Consider the following 17,194-nt stretch of genomic DNA (forward strand, 5'->3'; position numbering starts at 1 on the left):
AATGGACTAAAACAGGCTAGGGCTTTGATAGGCAGCAGCCCACCTGAGGAGTGGCTGCGGACCATTATGGGTTTAAGCAGGAATAGGTTAAAGCTGGCCTTTAGCTGACTGACGGGACATTGGAGAGTAGGATACCACCTGTGTAACCTGGGACTAAGAGACCCCGGGAGCTGCAAGTGGTGCGAGTACGAAACGGAGACCACCTCCCACCTGCTGTGTGAATGCCCAGCTTTCGCAGGGACAAGACAGAGGGTGTGGGGGATCCCATGTTGGGGTTAGAAGAGCTAAGGTTAAAAATCTTGGCATCAATTTGCCGAGTTGCCGAAGCCATAAACAAAGGTTTATAAAGTCATTACTTATGGTACAAGAGGCACAGCACAGTGGGCTTCGCCTGAGTGCTCGACCTGCACGGCCCCGTGCAGGGGCCGCCGCAGTTCACCTCCACCCAACAGACTAAGACTAAGACTAAAGTGCGTTGTATCATAGACCATGTCTCGTCATTAGGAAGGTGATTTTGACACCTGGACATCATCTACTGCAAGTAAAAATTTCTTTTGGTACATTTGTTGTATACTTAGTGCACTGTATCATAGACTATGTATCGTCATTCGGAAGGTGATTTTAACACCTGGACAAAGTCGACCGGAAGTGAAAATTTTATTTTTGATATCTGTGTGTGTGTGTGTGTGTGCGAATGTAGACCAAGAAAAAAATTATATTCCAATCCGAGTTTATTAGTTTATTAATAATACACTTTACATTTAACAGGGTTGAAACTATCATTTTTTCGAAATAACAATGGGTAAATAAATATAATTACCTCAATTTTTATGAAACTAAATTTAACTACCAATCTATCAAAATATAATTAGAGTTTGTAACGGGGTGTAAATTTGATCAACGAATAACGCGTTAAACGACTGCATCGCGTTCCCTCGATGTGGCGGAGGACTCCTTTACACCCACGAAACACCTGCGTTGGGCCGAGAGCTATCTCTACCTCTCTCGCTCTTATTCCCAAATTCGCACGTGTTTTTCCTCGCGCGCGTGAGTCTACCCTGTTTCGTCGCGGCGCAGCGATACTCCTACCGCTACGAGTTAGCCGCGGTGCTCAACTCGTTACAAGTTAAATACAAATTAAATAGTTGTAATAATTATGTATAATAAATCATATCAAATATGCATAAAATGTTAATACTATAATACATAATAATCTTAATATCAGAATTATATATATATATATATATATATATATATATATATATATATATATATATATATATATATATATATATATATATATATACACATTGAAAAATTACATAGCATGTCGAAAGAAGCCCGCATTAATATTATTGGCAATATATGCGTATATTAAGGAACAAAATTATAAGTTTTGTACGCTTACTTATTTAATATTGTTTGAATAGTTAGGATAAATAATTCATGGTCAATACAATTATTATAAAAAAGTAAATGTTAAAGATAATATAATTTAGTAAAGTTTATTCAATTAATAAATCTGTTAAAATGCTTAATAAATTCTACCATTAAAAGCACATATTTGTATCAAAATTGAATTGTAATTATTTTGGTTATTGATATTTTCATTTATTATTTTTTATAATATATTATCTATAGTAGATGTTATATTAGCGCTACAAAAAAATATAATTGGTCGCTGCTATTGTTATATTTCAATTTATTAATTATTAAAATTATTTAAAATTATTTTCGTATTGAAGCAACTTATGATTTATTGTCGAATAAATGTGATGTACCCGGTAAAAAGAGGTTTTGTAGAGCTACTATTCTCAAAGTAGGAAATTATGGAAGACATTTTAAAAGTTGTTATATTACTACACAAAATTGTAATTTTACTATTTTGAAATGAATATTTTACTAAATTTGTAGTAAATTTACAGTTTTTCAGTAGTTCATTTACGAATTATACATCTTAGTTCCCATTAATAAATTCAAAATTCAAAATTTATATTACACACATGGTTTATTTTTAAATTTTTATATACATATTCTATACCATGAATTTGTTAATATAATTTGAAATTTAGAAGCAGCTTTTATATTAATTTAAAATGTAGTTTTGTACTGTAAATTTAATAATATTTGAATAACTTTATTATTTAATTTATTGAATATATAAATTATAATGCACAAGCGCTACCAACGGCAATGAAATTAGTTGCTGCTATTTTATTTGTTTGATGCTTACTATATAACAATTTTATAATCACATAATTATATTTTGCTATTTTATTAATTTATTATATAAAAATGATAATATAAAAGCACTATCAATGGCAATGAAATTGGTTGCTGCTATTTTTATTTTTTTGATGCTTATTGTTTTTTAGGCAGAACATACTTATACATAACCATATTAAAAATTTTATAATGTATATTCAAAAATTTCACTATATATAACATTTTTAATATAATTTTTTGGATTATCATTAAAACATTTATTTAAATAATCAATTTTATCATCTTGGTTTTCTGTTATTCTTTTCTGAATCTTCTGATAATAATATTTTTAAATCATTTTTTTGACGTATTGACGATAAAGCAACATATAATTGACCATGACTAAAAACTGAAGACGGTAAATATAATCCTAAATTATCAAACGATTGACTTTGAGATTTATTAATAGTCATTACGAATCCTAATCTAAATGGAAATGTCTTCGTACCATGGTAAATGAAACTTCTTCAATTATAGGACTTAAATCAATTCGGGGTATTAAGATAATTTTACCTAGAGGTACCAGTAATAATTTTAGCTTTAATAACATAAGATCGTAATTCGTGTATCATTAATCTAGTTTCATTGCATAAACCACCATCTAAATTTAAATTTCTTAATAAAATTACAATCGTATGGACTTCTAAGTCCACTGAATGTTGATGAATGGACAAATCTATTGATATTGAATTAAACATATCTTCATTTTTTTCTGTGTTTACCGAATCAATACTTAAATATGTATGACTTTCTCCTTCCAATTAATCAATCTAATATTTCGTCGTTAATTTTTAAAACATCAATATTAGTCGGTGCTAATATTAAATTTTCATATATTAAATTTCTTCTAGATAACATATCATTGGATATTAAAGTTGCGTGGTTTTGTTTTTCAAATTTAAGTGTGCAATTTATTGCTCGCTTAAGTTTAATAACCAAGATTTAAACAATTGATCGTTATTTGTGACTCTAATATTTACACTATATTAAAATTTTATATTTGGTCGATTTTGTAAAAACCCTTTAAAACTCGTAAAAAGAAAAAAATTACAGTAGTAATGTTCTTTGAACTAAAATCATTTAAGTTACCGAAAAAAAAATATCAAATTTCAATTAGTTTTTAGCAGTGAAAGAACTTAAAAAATGTCCGTCCATCGGGATTTTTTTGCATTTATTCTACAAAACTTGATGTATTTTATAAACAAAAAACTATTGATTGGTAAAGACAGGTACATATAATAAAAATATACATTTTCACTAAAAAACATTTTTAAGATTTCGTCCAGGTAGATTGGAAGCAGTGAAAACAATTAAAAAAAATTATATTTGGTCTATTTTGTAAAAAGCCTCTGAAACTCGTAAAAACAAACAAATTAAATCTATTTTACGGTATAAATGTTCTTTGAACGTAAATCATTTAGGTTATCGAAAAAAAGTCAGATGTATCAAATTTCAATTAGTTTTTAGCAGTGAAAGAACTTAAAAAATATCCGTCTGTCCGTCCGTCCGTCTGTCCGGATTTTTTTTGCATTTATACCATAAAACTTGATGTATTTTATAAATAAAAAACTATTTAATGGTATAGACAGGTACATATGATAAAAATATATATTCCTACTAAAAAACATTTTCAAGATTTGGTCCAGGTAGATTGGAAGCTGTTAAAACGATTGAAAAAAAAATAGACGCAATTAATTAATTTTTTTTATGTATATCACAAGATGAAATCTGCAATTTTGGTCGAGATAAATGGAGACGATAAATGGATATTCGAAGACGGTGTCTAGGTGTACGGGGTGGCTGATGACGAGGTCTAGGTAATGCGCTCCGTAATTTTTTGTGTCTAGGTGTTAAAATAATTCGAGGGTAGTGTCTAGGTGTAGAATGTGACCGATGACGAGGTCTAGGTGGTGGGCTCCATGGTATTTTGTGTCTAGGTTAATGAATCATACGGGAACGGCGTCTAGGTGTACATGGTGGCCGATGACGAGGTCTAGGTAGTTCGCACTTGGTTTTGGTGTCTAGGTGTCGAAATCATTTGAGGGTATGTTAGAATAAAACCATAGTCAAAAGGTGCTAAAGATGCTTATCTTTTACTTTTAGGAGAAATATGAAATACCTAAAAAAATTTACTAAAATTGACTAAAATCTCAAAAACTTAACTTTTAAAAAAGTAAGTCGTTAGCAATGGCAAATGTTTTTAAAAATGCGAAATAAATGATCTTAAACATAATTGAATTAAACCAACAAACCATCATATCCTCTCGATAAACATATGCTGTTTTTAATTGAATGACTCTAACAACGTTCGTGGCGGCGCGGTCAACGTCGTAACTCGGTATTCTTATGCACTCAAGTTCAAGTCATATAGTTCAATAATATATATACATATGCGATTCTTCAACAACAACAACAAAAAGAATATAAAAACAACAATGGATTATTAAGTCGACAAATCTACCAGTATATTATACATATATGTATGTTATATCTTGTGCAATAAATTATTAAATATTTTTCAACAAATATAAATAATAATACATTTTCATAAATATTTATACATACAAATTATTTGTTATAAATGGCATTCTATATTTCAAATGAATATTTGTGAAAAATGATTTATATTGAGAAATGCATTTGTGATAATAAATGTTAAGAGGATCAACTAATATTTATTCATTTAGTGATAAATGTACAGTTTTCCACACCACCGTTGAGGTACTGTTTCAGGCGCGTTGTTTCTTTTTTATTATACTTTGAATTATTTTATGAGAAAAATAGTAATACCAAATAATTCAACCACATGTTTAAATTAAATAATATTACATTATTTTTTCATAACTTAATTCAAAATATAACCGTGGACCCATCGCCAGTAGCGTACCCTACATACCACAGAAGTCGCCTCCATCCTCCAACAACTCCACCTACTTCCTTCCTCCACCAATTGGTACACTTAATTCGCGCGAATCGGAACAGTTCCGAGTTGAAAAATTCAAGCGGCAGACAATCTCCGAGAAAGCGCTCGCGTCGAAATATATATATATATATATATATATATTTACGCAGCCGAGACAAAGCCACAAAGAAGAAGAAGAAGCGGTAGCGGCGCATCATCTCGTCTTTGTCTAGACGACAGCTCGAGCTCGCGCGCGAAGTGACTCAACGTATATATACTCGTTCTCGATCTTCTCTCTCTTTCTCGAAACACGTCGTCGTCGCGACGAGAAGCATGCAAAGCGACAAAAGGAAAAAAACACTGGCCGTTGAATGTATAGTACTTGTTTTTCGCCCCCTTCCGTAACTATGTGTACCTATACTCTCGGCGCGAGAGAAGCGCCGCACATTATACCGTCTGTTTATCGAATGCAAAAAAGAAAACCGCGACGCCAAATTCTTGGATATATACCACGAGCGGCGACTTTATTATAAGCGTCGAGAGGGTAGATATGCATCGTAAACGGGGATATAAAGTATCTTTCCGTTATGCCGTCGGAGAGAGAGAAAGCTTTTAATGCTCGATCTTTCGGCGCGGCGTGTATTAAGGCAGCTCGTGAATAATGAAGGAGCTTTTTTGCGAGTAGCGCCTAGCGGAGCGTCTCTATAAAGTTTCTCGGAGTGGATGAATTTGATTGACTCGCCGACGCAAGAGAGAGGGAGAAGCACTTGATTGCGCCGAGAAGATCCACCGCCGGAGGCTTTTTTCAGCGCGCGGCAATTACTTTGTGGCTGTTTTTCTCTGATTGCGCCTTACGAAATCGGACCGACGTCGTGGAATAACGAGGAAATTGATTTTTCTCTCGCGCGGAACAAGTGCGTAATCGATATCGCTCGTATTAAAAGAAAACCTAATATTTGAAGCTGTCTCTAATGCGATGAAGCGATACACACACACACGCGCGCGCGCGCGCACAAAGCGCCCGATTATAGGCTAATTTACTAAAAGCCCATCAGTTTGAAAAAAATATCTTTTTAACTTTCATTTAGTTGCAGAAATTATCTATATAAGTTGTATATGTTCCGTTAGAAACATGTATACTTATTCAGATAAATTCATCATCTAAATTCATAAAATTAAATTTCTGCTGGTCGTCACGCTGTTGTTGCTGTTGGTCCTGCTGGTTGACATTCTGCTGCTGTTGTTGATGCGCATCCTGCTGCTGATCTTCTGCGAGCACATCCTGCTGCTGATGTATTTGTTGCACATTCTGATGCTGCTGCTGTTACATCCTCCGCAACCTGGTTTTACCAACGTCCACGAAATCTTCATCTTGAAAATGTTGATTACAGACACCAGCTGTTCTTATCGACGAGGGGGACCAGTTAGATAGCAGCTGATTCCCTACAAAATTATATTTTAATTGAAAACAAATTATAACATGAAAAAATGTTTTTTTTTTAATTAATAAATTCAATAAGAATATTTATTTATATATAATAAGTAAATTAAAATTTGTTGTATTAAAATTTAATAAAAAATAATGTAACTTAATATAAATGGATGTAACTAACAAATTATTTAATTATTTATAAAAAATAATATACAGTAACGTGGGGTGTGTGGTTGCATGGGTTGCGGGATTATAATACAGCTTTACCATCATTTTTAAGTTTCTGTGCTATTTTACATAACTTAATAGAAAAAAGACGTAATTTTTAAAAAATGTTTGATATTAAAATTGATTTCTAATGACATAACATCGTTTTCAGGATAATTCACTAAATATTGATCTAAATATAATTATTATATGTGTCTAATGATTATAGATTATATTGATATAGTTATATTATATCATTTGTATTCATATATGCATACGATAATATAACTATATAATCCTCTACTTCTTTTAACTATCTGTAAAACTATTTATGTCCAAAAAAAAAAAGACATTTTTCTGATCAATATTTTGCTAAAAAAATGTTAAAAGAAAACAGAAATGTACATTTTTTAACAGTCGAATAAAGGATTATAAACTTTTGCACGTGTATACCGCAAAATACACACAAAAAATATGTACATTTATAAAAATTGATGTGCTAGGTGACCCCGGACACTTCTGTGATTAACATTTCGCTTAAAAAATGGTTGAAAAAAATGAATGTAAAATTTTTAACGGAAGAATGATGGATTATAAATTTTTCGCATATATTAAAATTTTAATTCGGCGTAGATATATTTCATATCAAAAGACGCTGCCAAGTCCTTGCCAGTTAGCTTCCTCCTGATTTTTTTTTGTATTATTGTTTTAAATTATAAAATAAAGTACTTTCAATTTATATAACGTTTTCAATTTGTAGAATTTTAGGGATATAAATAACCGAGATACTACACAACTTACTTGTTATTTCACTAAAAAATTAGATATAATAAATATAATAAATAAATTAATTAATTCTACTTTGACGTATCCCTTTATTAATATCCCTTAATTTTTATTTCATTTTTAGCTTTTTTTTAAAATCATTAATTTAAATTTTTTCAAATTCAAATTTAATCATCAATAACTAAAAAACCTATGGTTTTTTAAATATTCGGAATAAACTTTGCCAAGACACCTAGAAATTTACCTTTTTCCAAAATTAGGTACTTTTATTCTCTTTTAAATGCATTTTAGCTGAATTATTTGTAATGAGACGATATAATAAACGTAAATAATGTTTTTGAAAAACAATAAACTGCCAAAATAAAATTTATCTGGCAGAACCAATTTTTTTCCCGAATCCACAAACTAAAAAAAAACACGCGATTTGAACTCCAATGACATCACAATTAATTTCTAATCCGTTTTCGATCAAGTCGAAAATTTTACCATTACAAAGCTTTCTCTAAGAGGATGCAAAAATTAAGATCATTTCATGATATATCATTAAATTAATACCTAATACAAAATAATACCATTTACAAAAATAAATAAACAAAATTTCCTAGGCTCGAATATGATTGCAATTCAAAGTAAAAAAAAAATTCGTTGGTTGGACTCGAACCCAGAACAGTCAGGTTTGTAGGCGATGCTGTGGTCCATTGAGCTACGAACACATTATCCGTGTTAATTATCAAAAGTCCCATATGTTTGTAGCTTACACATAGCGCCATTTCTTTGTTAAATCGAACTTTAAAATAACAAAACAAATTATTTAATTAATCACGTTGAACCTAAATTCACATATAGGAGTTCAATTAAACAAAGAAGTGGCGCTATGTGTAAGCTATAAACATAATTTGGTTATTATATGACTGCTGTCATTGAAAAGCGAGCAGATTGACAGCTGCATACAGTACCTGTTGAAAAAAATGTATGCTGCTATCTATTTTTAATACCTGCAGTCAGATAATACGTATTTTCGATTAATTAATACAATTAATTTAATTGAAAAAGACTGCTTGAATTAAGTAGTTGACTAAAAATAAATATTTTTTTAAATACTTTAGAAAAAAAAAATTTCCAGAGGCGAACTTGAACCCACATCCGCAGATTAGCAGGTTATCATCAGAACACTGAGCTACGAACATGTTGTACATCAGCTGATCAAAAGTAGCATATTTTCATAGCTTACACATAAAGCCACTTGTTATTTCTATCTATTTTTGTCAGAGCTTCAACATTAATAATCAAAACAGATGCATAATTAATATCAAAACAGAAAATTCTTTAACAGGTTGAGTGCTAAGCAAATAATTATGATGTGTAATCGTTTTGAAAATAGGGGTTATCGACTTCTTTTGGTCGAAGCAGCATTTAACAGTTACACAATAGCAATCGAAAATTTGCATTGATATGTATGGGTCATGTAGCGCTCAACCTCTTAATGAATATGAAATCAACTTCACTTACCTGAATTTTCAATCCATAATCGTTGTCTTTCTGGATCCATTGGAAAACGAAACAAGCGATGACCTGTGAGCTTTCCATTGTTGCAGCGGATGTATTTACAAAACTCGTACACTGTTAACTGCTTGGCCATTTTGCACTACTATTGCACTTAACGAGACAAAAAACACGAAAAAAACACACGAATTTGCTCAAAAAACGCAACTACACGTGTTCGATTTCGATGCTCGCGACGGCGATGTAAACACTAACTGACAGATCAAAATAAAGGCACATCGCCTCGCGCGCGACGTCGCTAGATTCCGCGAATTAGCTCGCCCTGTGAAGTGTTGTGTTTTTCTTAAAATATCGATTGAAAAGTTTTTCCCAAACATTTTACAGAATATGATTGTTCGCTAATACGCTCCTTACGGTCCGATTGTATCATTATATAAAAGTATTAATGAATAGAACAATCATATATACCTGCACATTTACAGATATTAATTGATGAAATCTTAATGATATAAAATAAATTATATAAATTTTTATTCATAATTTTATACTTGTTTATATTTTTTTTTTATTTATCACGTTTAACAAATATAGAAGTATTTTAGAAGCTAACTACATAAATTGTTCATAAATTTAAACATTTTGAAACATTTTATAAGGAACCTACAAGAAATAATTTTGAATAGTCAATGATCAACATTTTAAATTTTATTTAATTGTAATTGTTGTAGCTGTAAAGGACAAAAAGGAGGACTGGATATAAAACTATTGGTCATATTTACATTTTAATAAATAATTTTATTTATTATAATGCGTCTGCTTTGATGCATGAGATCGCGAAAGCTCCCCTCCATCTCGACATGCTTACTACCGTCCCTACTACTCGATGCGTATAGTTCGGGCGAAAATCCGCGAGGCGGCAGTAGCTTACGACTGAATGTTGCATGGCAAGCTTCGCCCCATGCTCATCGGCAATCTCTCTACTAATCTCTGCTTTGACGCAAGAGTTTAAAATATATATACTATAGTCTTCATAGTCTTCGCGATAAAACTGAAATGAATTAGTCTTTGACGCAAATTCAAATGCGTCTTCGTTGTGTGCAAAGTTCTATTCTACAAGGATACATTTAATTGTGACTTTTTTGATACATTTTTATAATTGGTTGATTTAGTGATTTTGATGCGTAAATCGCCGCTATTTTCTTATTTTCCCAACTTTGACAGAGAGTTGAAAAAATCTTAGATGAAGTAATCATTGATCAACTTGTAAATTCAGGATAGGCAAAATATAATACAAATAAAGAAAATATAATAAGAATAATAGTATCGTACGATATTGTATGACACAACGTGCGTAATCTGAGATTCAGAGAGTGAATTTTAATAATAATGTTTAAATAATAATGTTTACCGCAATAAATAAATAATGTTTACCTGCAAACGTTATTTATATTTCATAACGTTTTTTTTCAATTGTCTTTATTTTTCTTTTTCGTTATGGATTGAAGATATCGTAATCATTTAATATAAAAGTGAATATTGTATTATGTATTACATTATTTTATAAATGTAAATGAAAATAATTTAATTAATATTATTTTTTTGTTAGATTTTGTTAATATAATTAATACTGTCATCAAATAATTACAAAGAGTTTAAAAACATTTTTTAATATTCAAAATTTATTTCTATTTTATTCTATAATTTTAAAGCCGGTCCTGTGTACTAGTAGCTAAAACTACCTTTGTAGAATGTTGGCTGTATTGAATATATTCATTTATACTTGACGGTAATTAATTCTTATGAAACGTTTCCGAAGGCGTGCTTTTGATTGATTAGAATTTATCAATCTGGCAATCTTATTGGAGCATTTCAAAAACGTTCCACAAGAATTAACTACCATCAAGTGTACATCTAATATTTAACAATATATTTAATAATGACACATCAAATTATAAGGGTATGTCGGTGCAAAAGCTTCGCAAATCCACCACGGAGTATTTTGTATTTTCAAACTTCTAGAAGAACGATTTAATAAACTTAACACTACGGCGCTACAAATTTGGTTTTTCATTTGCAAGCTTAATTAAAAAGTTTTATGTAAAATTAGATTTTGAGGTTGGCGCTGCAATCGCATGAGTACGACGAAGTACGCGTAAATATCTGTTCGTATTTTCAAGATTTTAGAAAAACAAAAAGTCTGATGGAAATTTTCTTTTGGTAAAACGATTCATTAAACTTAACACTATGGCGCTACAGACTCAGTTTTTATTAGCAAACTTTATTTAAAAAGTTTTATGTAATAGAAAAACAGTGTTTTTTAGGACGACATCCCCTTAAATATCATCACAATTAATTTGTAAATCGCGAGCGAAGCGAGCGTTTTTTGCTAGTAATATATTTACTTTCTTCGTATACATTCTTTCATTCTGTTGCTAGAAGGTCAATAAGCGGCACACCTGAGATAACACACACTGCATCTTTTGATACTGTTCGGTAGGGTAGCTTTAGCCTAAGTACTCCATCGTACATGATGTTTCACAATAATGGGCCAAACACTGACCCTTGTGTATCTTGCCCCATCTGGCTGAGTTAAACGCATTTTTAACATCCAGTGTAATAATAGCACAGTATTTCTCGGCTCGTTCTTTCCACCTTTTTTCTTTTATTGCAGTTCTAGCGGTGCCGACTACTAAGCTTACGGCGTCAAGAGTAGAGCTTTTTTTCCTAAAGCCTTATTGATATTCCGCTAATCCACCTGGTTCTTTAATGACTTGGTCTATTCTAACGCCGATTATGCACTCTAAACTCTTGCCCGTGGTGTTTAGTATGCAGAGTGGTCTGTATGTGGCAGTTTCTCCAGATGGCTTATCTCCTTTTGGTAGAAGTACTAGGCGTTGCTTTTTCAAATTCTTAGGAAACGCCCCTTTTTCGAGACATGAATTGTACAGGCCCACAAAGACATCGGGGCGTGCCTGGATAGCTTCTTTTAATAAAATATTGGGTATGTCATCCAAGCCTGGAGCCTTGTTGTTCCTAATTCTTTTGCATGCAGCCAGTAATTTCTCTGTGGTGATTGTTGGAATGATTTCGTCATTTGCCTTTGCTACGGGAATAGCTGTTATTTCCAGTTAAAGGGGAAACAGCGTAGTAACAATAGGCCCCAGAAATTCCGGGATTTCAGGAGGAGGAATATAACCTCCCTTTATCTTCTTCATTACTACTTGGTTTGGTCGCCCCCAGGGATCCAGCTCAACCTCGTCCTGTAACTCTTTGAGGCACCGGCGTTTATTTTCTCGGATTTTTTTCTTGAGTATCTGTTTAGCATCCTTCATTTCTTTGTTTCGGGTGTCTACTACTTTTTGACCTCGACCAGTCTTGTAGTATTTCTTTCTGTGCCTTTGTTTTTGTCTTCTGGTTTGATGACACTCGCTGCGGGCAGCGTCGATTTCTCTATCCCACTAGTATACTGGCGGTCGTCTATTATTGGGAGATCTCCTTATCATCGTTGCGTCGCAGGCTTGGGCAATATTTTCTATTACCTGTTCGACCTTATCATTCGCAGATCCACGTGTTGTAATTTTTTCCTTGAAAGCAGCGTTTTTGCATGCCCATATCGCCGCTTTACCAGTACTGTCCATATCCCACGATGGTTCGTCCAGGTCTCTGTATTGTTCACAGACGATGGCTATGTCGATCTCTGTCTCACGGACCTACTGGCTCAGTAGGTCCTGTGCAGTCGCGTAGTGGTTTATATTTAACTGCACTATTTTCATTTTTGTCGGTCAGTGGCTTCTAACGCAGCTCGCTAAACTGGGCATGCGTTGCTACCAGCTGTGTGGTCACTTTTTCTACCTGTGCCTCCTTTACAGAGTACAAAGTTGGTTCTTACACTTCTTCGCTTTATGCCCATTTTTTCCACATTTAAAGCAAAGCTTACTTCTATCTTCAGTTACTGAGCAATTTCTGTCGATATGGACAAAACCCAGGCATTTATAACACCTAAGCGGCTCATTTTTGCAGTTAGCCATCCAGATTCTATAGTTGACCTATCCTATTCTGATCTTTTGTAGCTTAGTGATCTTAGCCGCTATCTGAGCTGGTACCTGTATCACTGAAATATGTATGTCACCGTATGTCTTTCACGGATATCTTATAGTAGAGTCTTCGTCTTCTAACAATACCATTTTATCTCGGACTTACAATTGGTGTTCATTTCTAACTTTTAACAATTGCAATATATCTATTGGAATTGACTTTTTCTGCTGTTACATTCCCTGTATGTGACTTATCGAGGTGTTAATAATTCCTTTTGATGGATATGCCACGGTTACGGCCGCGAGTTGTAATGCGATCGTTAATTGAGTGTGCAAAAGTAGTGCCGGTTTCGCTGACGTTTGGAATTCTTGCAACCGTCTTTGAAAAGTCTTGGGATTGTTAATCTTGTGTGTGAATATATTCTGTGTTTTGAGATCAATATGTTCAATAAAGTTCGATATTCTAGAATCAGATGGATTTCATTTCGTCATTTTTCGTATTCCATTACGGCATCTAACTAACTACGGAATTTAATATTATGGAGAATTTTGACTCAGTTGATAGTTATCTGAATTGTAAAAGTTTTCACTGGTGCCCAGCCTGGATTTATGCCAGGCCCAATGGACCTAGGGATTCCCAGGATATAATTGTTGGTTTTTATTAAAATTTACTTGACATACCTTAAGTTGGATAGGATGATGGGTTCACAGGTAAGGATCACCTTTTCTTCCCATCTCTAGATTGAAATAATAACCAAGAACACGAGAGATCATCGGTAAATGTGTCTGTTTAATTACCGTAATTCACAATACATAGATTGTATGAAAGAGTGAAACTTGTGTTAAAGTGACCTCAGAGAATGTGCGTCTCTAAGTATATGATCCTATCTGTCTTCTCCGAGTCAAAACTACCTGTCTAGTGCTGAATCGTGAGTTTCGGAATCGAGAGCGAGCGCCCGCATGCATCCCCTTTTTCAAACTGCCTGGGTGGTGTGATTCGAAAGAATGAGGCTTTAGTCTGACAATGAGTCCAAGCCGTTGATATGCGCGTATTTGGTGACCTATGCAGCGATTGCGTTGTAAACAGTACAGTCATATAAGCTATTAATACGCTCCAGGGTCCAGCCAGATTAAATCTTGCAAAAAACTAAAAATTATGCTTCCTAACAAAAAATTTTTTATTTGAAGTAATGTGAAAAAAATAATTTTACTATATAAATAAGTGTTTTAGTCACTTGCCACGGCTTTGTAAAAGATTCGGACCGTCTTCTTTACTCTACCCGGGCTCAAAATGTACGTTAAACAAGCTTCCTCAGACCTTATGAAAGACATTACTATAAAATATTAATTAAGTATTATCATCCATACGTTTTATATGTAACTAATAATTTTAATTAATATTTTTCACAATATACTTGTTGCTAACAATATTTAATTGATATTTTTTAGAAATGTCTTTCATTAGGTCTGAGAGGGCATGTTAAAGGCACATTTTAAGCCCGGGTAGAGTAAAGAAGATGGTCCGGATCTTTCACAAAGCAGTGGAATGTGACTGAAAACACTTTATATAGTGAAAAGTCTAGAATTTTTGTCAATGATTTTACAAGGTATATACATGTTTTTTTTTTCGGTAAAAGTGCTGTATATTTTATATGTTTTTAATAGAATTTTTCTCCGAATTACTTTAAATAAAAAATTTGTTGGCAAGGAGAATATTTTTTAATTTTTTTTTGCAGGATTTAACCCAGGCTAGACCCCTTAAAAGAGGAAGACCAGATAGCATACTGCGTAAAAACTAAATTAGCAGGAATGAAGAATCAAAAGATCATGAAGAAAGAAAATCGTACGCCTCTGTAACAGCAAAAAGAAAGTGCTACAAGTATAGAAAAATTGGGAATTTTGCACAAGAGTGCCAAGACAGTGGCCAAGCAATACAAAACGGCGGAACATGGCGAGGTTCAGCATGTGGCCAAAGCAGAGATAGAAGCGGAAGAGGCAACTTCATAAGAGGGCACGGAAACCACTGCCAGCAGAGGCAAAAAGCCAAGTACTAAGCACGAGCAAAGCAGCTGAGGAGTAAGCGCATTGGTAGCTACAACATGCACGGCGACGAACGACGAGACAAACAGGTTATGTAATTACGAGATGGACTGGTTACTCAACAGCTGGCATACTAATCATATTGTAAACAATGAAAAATACTTTGAAAAATCAATTGCACTCAATAAACCGGTTAATATTTATTTGAAAGACTATAGATGTATAGAAGGAACTAAAATCGCTAACGTAGTAACTTATTTTGATGCTTATGGTAAACAAAATAAAGTAGATATGAGTAAAGTTTTTTATGCAAAAGATATCAATATGAATTTAATTAGTGTTGGTAAAATGCGAGTATATAGCACTGGAGAGAGTGTCAGCCCCAAATATATAAGGAGCACCGCTGCACAGACGGAATCATTTGGTCTCTGATCTGGTCGATAGATAAACAGCGATCGTCATCTACCGTCCAATCGACCGAATACTCAGCATGCAACGAGCATAGCTCTCTCGAACGGTCATTCGAGGTAAATTCCCTCTCTTATTTTAGCATATCAGATTGCGATCTTTTCTGTATTATAGTAAATCAATACATGCATATATCTTTTTACATTAATTTAAATTTATTTATTATTACTCCCTCGCCTTTCCCATCGTCGAATCCTGCGACGCGCAGGTGTGGTAGTGAGAGTGTGATTCTTCACTCAACTATCTGCTCGCTGTGGGGTAGTCATAAGTGTGTGGAGCCTCTGGAATAGAGTCCCCTTCAAGCTGCCGATACACACAAGCAGCGTCCCTCTGGTGGCATCACTACTATAGAAGATAAGGCCTATCTTTGATGATCGCCTAAAGAGCCTGATGATTTCTGGCCATATCGATCGTCGAGTGTGTCTTTATCCTCTTTACTAACATGGCACGTTGATATTATTGAAAAGAATGTAAAGTATATTAATCTAAGTGAAAATGACGACGATGAAAGCGATACTATAGAAGTTTGGATGGAACCAATAAAGAACAAAGAAATGCAAAGAAATCAAAAAAGAGAGTGTAGAGACAAAGAAAGTTTAGAAAACATAGTACTGATGATATTTCCGGACATTATTGTAAAGTAGATAAACCTTGTACACTTGATGAGGCGTTAAATAGTATAGATAGTGAAGATTAGCAAAACATCATGAATTAAAAAATGTATTGTTTAAATAAAAATAAATCTTGGAAACTAGTAGCTAAAATAAAAGATACAACGAACCGATATAATTGATGATGTATACGTACCAGCTGCAAAAAATAAAACATTAAAAATCTCTAATTATCAATACCCAATTTTCCTGTGGGCCAGGTGAATGCATTCCTGGTTAGCTAAATGAAGCGCGTGACCCCAGAGGGCGATCCGCTAAATTCAACTACTCGGAATTCGTGGTTGGCTGTATTAATTCAACGAATACGTTCACGTGTGTTCTGATAGGGAATTAAGCAGGTGTTTAGGTCTCATGCAAAAAATATACTCATAAATTTTAGTAAAAGTCATTCGGACGAAGTGTTTATTAATTTAACCGAGCTATCCTATTCTAATGAAAACTGAAGAGAAGAGTAAATTCAATTAATCTGATCACGGAAATCTTTGGCGAAGTCGCGGAAGCCATCAGCGTTGGCTGGAAATTAACGTTGTTTCACCCTAACTATGTGCTATCCTGACTAAATTCTTATGACAAAGCGTGCTATTGCTAGACGGTTGACTAGCACAGTATTTCAGAATTCGCTTTGCGATGAATAAACACAAAAAGCAAGGATTAAATCAGTCAAATAATCTCTACGAAAAGAATATTCAAAATAATTTCACGTCTCATCCGTCAAGCACAACAGAAAGTTTGATACCCATCATACCCCGTCGCATATTATAAACACGTAATGTGACGTAAAATTTTACTACATCCGAAAAACTCAATTAAATCACAAATAATTTCTCAATCTCAATTTACAAAAATAACTGTGTTCAACGCAAGTACTCGCACACGCAAATTCGCA

The 17,194-nt window shown here is 33.3% G+C and overlaps 1 protein-coding gene across 19 annotated transcripts in view; it reads left to right on the plus strand.

Annotated features, from left to right (window-relative positions):
* Positions 1–17,194, plus strand: part of LOC100117353 (kinesin-like protein KIF13A) — a 1,179,147-nt gene that overhangs the window by 183,610 nt on the left and 978,343 nt on the right. Inside the window, exon 1 of one of the 19 annotated variants that reach the window (XM_031928187.2) lies at positions 14,947–15,696. The exons of the other annotated variants lie outside the window; for them this stretch is intronic. The gene's annotated coding sequence lies outside the window, so the exon portion shown is untranslated. Of the gene's footprint in view, positions 1–14,946; positions 15,697–17,194 lie in introns of those variants that run through there. 19 annotated transcript variants of the gene reach the window in all.

The sequence above is a fragment of the Nasonia vitripennis genome, assembly GCF_009193385.2.
Source record: "Nasonia vitripennis strain AsymCx chromosome 4 unlocalized genomic scaffold, Nvit_psr_1.1 chr4_random0004, whole genome shotgun sequence".
Taxonomy (NCBI): Eukaryota; Metazoa; Arthropoda; class Insecta; order Hymenoptera; family Pteromalidae; genus Nasonia; species Nasonia vitripennis.